At 40.7% G+C, this 6,427-nt stretch overlaps 1 non-coding gene across 1 annotated transcript; it reads right to left on the bottom strand.

Annotated features, from left to right (window-relative positions):
* Window positions 1-572: 572 nt before the first annotated feature.
* trnar-ccg lies at window positions 573-645 on the bottom strand. Its single transcript has one exon. It is a non-coding gene; the product is annotated as a tRNA-Arg (tRNA).
* Between the last annotated feature and the right edge of the window lie 5,782 nt (window positions 646-6,427).

Here is a 6,427-nt window from a genome sequence, read left to right on the forward strand (position 1 = left end):
TCTGTGGAGCATATTTTAAGGACTAATTTTAACATTTGGATTCTATAACACATACAGCAGATACGTTTCTTAAAAATTCTAAGGATTTAGTCAATGTTGTTTGTCCAGTGTGATTTAGAAATATTACACAACAAAGTAACGTTGTAACCTTGGTTCTCTGAGTGAAGAGACCGTCTCTCCAGCTGTAGGCCACTCAGAGACGGTTCCAATCAAACTATCAGTGATTCCACGCCAGCACAGGTGCTTCATAGGATGTGGCCGGGCAAGCCGGTGTGTCTTCAAGAAATATCCACATACCTGACCTTAGGGGGATCATCCCCATACATATGGAATATGTAACAGCGGAGACATTGTCTCGATACGATAGAGAATATAACAGGATTTCTGGGTCTTGAAGTTCAAATAGTTGTCAAGCTCTTCCCTTTGGCAGCCTTTAGGGGGCGCCAGTGAACAAAAATGACAATTGTAAATTCATGGCAAATAAGGTAAAGCTGAATGCTGACACTCACTCAGATTCCCATTAATTGCCTCTTGCAATTAGTGTGCCTCACATAATGCTCCATGATGCTTCCTGACCCAGATGGGACTTGAACCCACAATCTCCAGCTCCGGAGGCTGACGCCTTATCCATTAGGCCACTGGGCCGACAGTTTAGCATCCCATAACATAAAAAAAAAATTGTCAGACGAGGAATTCAAAAAGCCATAGGACTGTTCCATGTTGAGTCTGCAAATATTATCCCGTCCACTAAGATAAACAATGTTTATGTAGTTTACATCTTTGAGTCAATGTCTGTTGTCGGTGCTTTATTTCAGAGTCTGGGCTATTGAGATAAAGTTGAAGCATGGAGACTTTCTCAGCCTCCCAGACAATGTCACACATATATCCCCAGAGGTCTTAAAATCAAGGTTCTGTGTCTGTTTACCCGCAAAAAAATATGATGCTTTTCTTAAAGTGTCACTATCAGCTATGCAATGTCATAAACATTATTTCTCTGGGAGGTCGAAAGGAAATGGTGCAGTATTTCAGCTTGTTTTCCTGCATAATGAGCTGTTTTCCTCTCTGAGTGCAGAGGAGAGTGCCAGACAGAAGATGTAGAGTATGTATGGTTAAGTTACCGTAAGAAGGAGGCCTGCAGCTCCCTTGACCTCTTACTCTTCAGTCAGGTAACCAATCATGTGAGCAAACAATTCAGCAGTCCATCCATGTACCGTCATGTACGTATCGGTCATGTACCGTAGATCAACCAAACAATTGATTACTATATTTATGAGGGAAGTAGACGCCTATAAATAAATGCAGTCCAAAGTAGAGGAGTGGTTACCAAAGTTTTGCAGAGGAGAGAGCCAGAAGGAGAAAGGGTCGACAGACTTGGCATGGGATGTTGATTAAATCATGGACATTGACCGTCTTGCTGCTCTTATGTTTTTCTTTGCCTATTAAAACAGTTAGGAGGGCAGATGTAGCTGATTATATTCCAGCCAAACAGAACAGCATAATTTATGCCTTGTCTTTACTAAAGTAGACACTGACCACAATATTTACATCAGGAATTAACGAACATATATATATTTTCATCCACATGAAAACTGGGAAGTATATTTAAAAAAATACTTACTCTAAAATCCTGTGTGTTTGCAGTGAAACATGTCTAATACAAAGAACAACAAAATTAAAATGAAGGAGTTATAGGATTTCACAATATGTAATTATTTTGTTAGAACAACTAGATACTGTTACAGGCACAAATCAAGTAACAATAATACAAATTAAGGAGAAAATTCTAAATAAATGACATCAGTGCTTACAATAGACTGAACCAATCTTCATGCAAAACGTTAGGATACCTTGGAAGCTTTGAATGGCTGGAATCCAATTTTCTTCCATGTTGAACTGGCAAAACATTTGACAAAAAAAAATCATATCAGTAGGTAAACAAGGGAGAGCTGAGAAGTGAGAGCCAGACGAAGCTGGAGGTTGGTGGCTGGAAAAAAACAAGCTGTGCCTGACATTTCTTGGCCCTGATGACCGTCCACAGATGTCTCTCTGTTCACTCAGCTTTTTGGGAAATAAATGGACATGAGGTGACTTACTGGTTGCAGCTTTCAGACCTGAGGGAGCTATCTAACAGAAACTTTTCGTGAAGAAGATATATTGTACCGCCATGATAATCTATCTACAATAACTTTTTATGTGAAAGTTCTGACCTTGACTGCTTCACAGCACTTAAAAGATAGCACACTATGCAACACTGGTGGGACTTGAACCCACAATCTCCAGCTCCAGAGGGTGATGCATTATCTGTTCCACAACTGGGTCGCTGGCTACCTAATGTTGCATAGGCAAATAGACACAGGGATTTACAGACAGAAACAGTTTGTAAAAGGAGCAAATATTAGCTAGCCTAAAGGGGTCAGTATTCTCCATCAGTATACTGAAACCTGGATACAGCATTGGAGGCAGAGCCCTGTTCATTACTATGAGTTGCTGAGTGGCTTGTGACGCTAAAAAAAAAACATATCCACTGATTTATACACATCTCTTTTGCCATGTAAGTCTAAAGTAAAAAGTTTATTTGGGTCCCATGGCATCATCTAAGGGGCTCGGAGTTGTAATAGGCGAAATAGGGCCTGCTAGGGAGAAAGCATTCCTATTGGCTGTTCTGTGCATATCGCTGTGCGACACAGGGTCCTTCTCACTTCCCTTAAATTCCATCCCCGGCTCCTCCACTTGCCTCCCTTCCTCTCGTCTTAGTGTCGTTCCTCTGAGATCCCTACTCGATCCTAATCATCGGTCCTCGGGGCAGGAATATCAATAGGGCTTTGAGACGGTCTTCACGAAGGAGGGACAGAACAACTTCCAGTTCCGTTGAGGAATGAGGAGCTATCAACTAAGGGAAGTGAGAAGGACCCAGAGAGAGGAGAGAGCTGCAGTATGAGGTCTTACTCTACTTCAAAATCTGGTGTTTTTTTTTCTACCCACTGCAGCTTTAACCTGAAATATAATGACATTAGCTAAGCATGTCTTTCAAATTGTGAGTAACAACATAGGCTGTCGTAGAGGGCACCTAGGTTTGAACTGGGGACCTACCACTAAGCTGTACCCCCACTTCGACATATCCCTGATTCTTTCAACATGTAGCCCATCATTTTGACACATTTGGTTAAGTGTGAAATGCGAAAATTGATTCTGGGAGTGTTCCAGAAAATGGGACCTCATGTTTATATCAAAATGCTGGATTTAATTCAAGCACTCCACTCCATAGCGCTGTCACATGATTGTATGAATGTGTCACGTATCACTACAGCATGACTAGATGTTAACTTCAAATTTGCAGTATGAGCCAGCCTCTCATAATAACCCCCTCTTCCAAAGAAGTGATCCTGAGTCGAGATTTAAGTATTTAGGCCAAGTGTGAAAACGCCCTTAGACGGTATTAAAGTATTCAGCAATTCCAAACAGCCTCTCTGACCTCAAAACATAGACCGAGATGGTCTCATTCACTGAAAAACATTTTACATTCCACAACTGAACAGCCGTATCTCACCCTTAGCTGGCCAAAGTACACAGACACATTGAAGTGCTTCAGGGGTAATTTAAATCTGACATTTTAATAATCTGTTTGAATAAATGAACATTCCCACAAATTATTCACCCATGCTTAGGGAAATGCCCAGCGCATGAACAGTGTGCTGCATAGCGTTGACTGGATCAATGTGTGTGTGTGTGTGTGTAGCCTTTAGACGAGTTCAAAAACAGACTGTTAGAGGTTAACACATCACATGGGTTTACATAAACGAGGTCAAACCATACAATAGATTCTGATCAGTCTTTGCATTAATACTTTAGGTATAGCAAAGGCTTGTGTGTGTGTGTGTGTGTGTGTGTGTATGTGTGTGTGTGTGTGTGTGTGTGTGTGTGTGTGTGTGGTAATAACTTTGTCCACAACATGAAATCCACTTAATCTCCATCCACTAGTTTACTTGCTGTCCTCAAGGCTGCGGGATTAAAACATCTTCACTGCACTCACTGAACCATGAACAGTGTCTGCACGGTAGCGTACTGTAAGCAGAGTCCTCGCAAACATAAGGATTTACAAAGCAATTTTTCACAGTTATGGAACAACCGAGTATGTGCCATGGATGCAGGCTAAGACGCATGTCATTTATCACCATAACAAAACAAAACAAAAACCACAGGAGCGTGACAAGAAGCTGCAGTTTTTCTTGACAAAGACCACAGGAAGGGGCACAAGTTGCATTCACCTCTAAATAAGTTGTGAATCTTGTTTTTATTATTAATTTCCATATGCATTTATTTTAGGAACAGAATATAAACAGAGAAGAAATGTAGCTATAGTGACTCGCAAAGAAGAAGTCAGTCGGTAATACAGCCTTGGGTCCACTGGGTGAATGTAGAAATCTCACAAAAAGGCCACTACAGGACACTTGTCAAACTGATGGTGTTATTTTCTTCGAAACAGCCTAACTAAACATAGAGATGAGTGATACACAAATATGATGATGATATGCATTTTTCTGAGGTATAACTGCCATAATGTAGCCTATACTCTAAAAATTCAAAGCCCTTGTCTAACCTTGAACTCAAAAAACAAGAGACTTTTTCTCAGGCATTTCATGTTGTGGCAACTTTAGGGCTTTCGAAATGCATCTGAACACACATAGTTATTATTAACAGCAACTCCTGAGTCATTTTGATCAGGTGTATGGGGCAGATATGATTTCCATTTCTACTCCTTATTTATTACTGAATATATGACTAAAACAGAAACAGATTTTTTTTTGCAAACCATGATTAATGTAATCATCTAAAGGAATGGAAAAACTGAGACATTAACTATTAACCATTTACATTAAAACAGAGTTGCAAGACTGGTCTCATCTAGGCTGTTAATAAAAGAGAACAACGTCACTTACTGGTGTCAACAACTGGTCTCTCCTTATTTTCTTGTTGTCAAATGATGTGTACAAGTTGTTTAAGAACATATACTGTTGGTGCTGTTTATTTGCATATTGCTATGGAGTGATTGTTGTATGACCTCTTCACCTGCTATGAGGTAGGATAATTCATAAAGGTGGAAATCTCCAATCTTTTCTGATTCAAATCACTTTGTCCAGTTCAGTTCAAAGAAAGAAGTCATTGACTATTTAATTCTTCTTTTCAATGGTTGTATCACTGTTTAAATGCACTTCAGTATGTGAACAGTAAGTGAACACATCATACCAATTCTTTCACATTTGTGTCATGCAGTGTCAGCAGTATTCCAGCATGTGAGGTTGGCATTAGTTTGAGCAGTATCCTGAAATGTTCTTTCATTTGAAGTCAATAACTGTGGACACATGTTATGGCAATCTATTCAATGCTTGAAGATTTAACACTCTGGACAAAAGTGTCGGACAAACAGTAAAAGACTGACACTACCATCGATAAAGCTAAACCTTTAGGGTTGATAAAAACAGCTACTAGCTGACTTATGGCCCTCTCTAAAACTGAAAGCTGTGAGAAACCCCAGCAGGGAGATATAATTCTGCCTTATTCATTTCTGAAACCCAACAACTAAGTCAGGGCTACACAGAGATCTCTGACTCACATGGAAAGCATTGTTTAAAATCAATCCTGTACACAAGCAGATCAATTCAGTCAGGAACACTCTCGTCATAGATTTAACCATTTATTGCAACAAATGGAAATACAGTTATACTTGGCGCTGATGGCTTCGCTCTTGATAATGCTCCCTGGACCAGCCAAGCAGCATGCTAAGCTGAAACAGGGAGCACCATGCAGAAACCCCTCTGGTAGGGGGGGTAGGCCTGGTAAAAATAGAGTGAGCCAAAAGAAAGTCATTGAAAACCATTTAACTTAACATTAAACTTTAAGTCATGTTAGGACTCTAAAAGGTTGGAGGTTGGGGTGGTGTTAGTCTCTTTTTGCCAGACCCTCCTCCAAAGCTCACTCAAGGAGGGTCTGGCTAGTCCACATAGCATTCGGGATGGGAGGAAAACATGCTCTGTTTTAATGGAATTTCTTTAAACCAATCAGAGTAGTCGTGGGCGGCACTGAACTCCGCACACAGCCGCTGCAAAATAGTCATACGAGAGAAACCTCAGATTGGACAGATAGTCTAGTTAGCTGTCTGGATTTACCCTGCAGAGATCTGAGGAGCAGTTAACCATAGTCCTCATAAATCCACCAAATTTAAAATTCCAACACAAAGAAAGCGGAAGGAAACAAAAATACATGCATCCGGCAGAATCTCCTGCGGCACCGGAGCAATCCCGGAAGTGGAACCTAAAGGATAGAGACTAGGGTGGTGGAGGCAAAGCGTTGCCAGCGGCAGCAACAGTGAGTGAAGCAGCGTCAGTGTAGTAGGGATCAGTGAGGAGGGAGTCATATTTAAAAGGACCGT

This window comes from Sander lucioperca, chromosome 4 (genome assembly GCF_008315115.2).
Source record: "Sander lucioperca isolate FBNREF2018 chromosome 4, SLUC_FBN_1.2, whole genome shotgun sequence".
Classification (NCBI taxonomy): Eukaryota; Metazoa; Chordata; class Actinopteri; order Perciformes; family Percidae; genus Sander; species Sander lucioperca.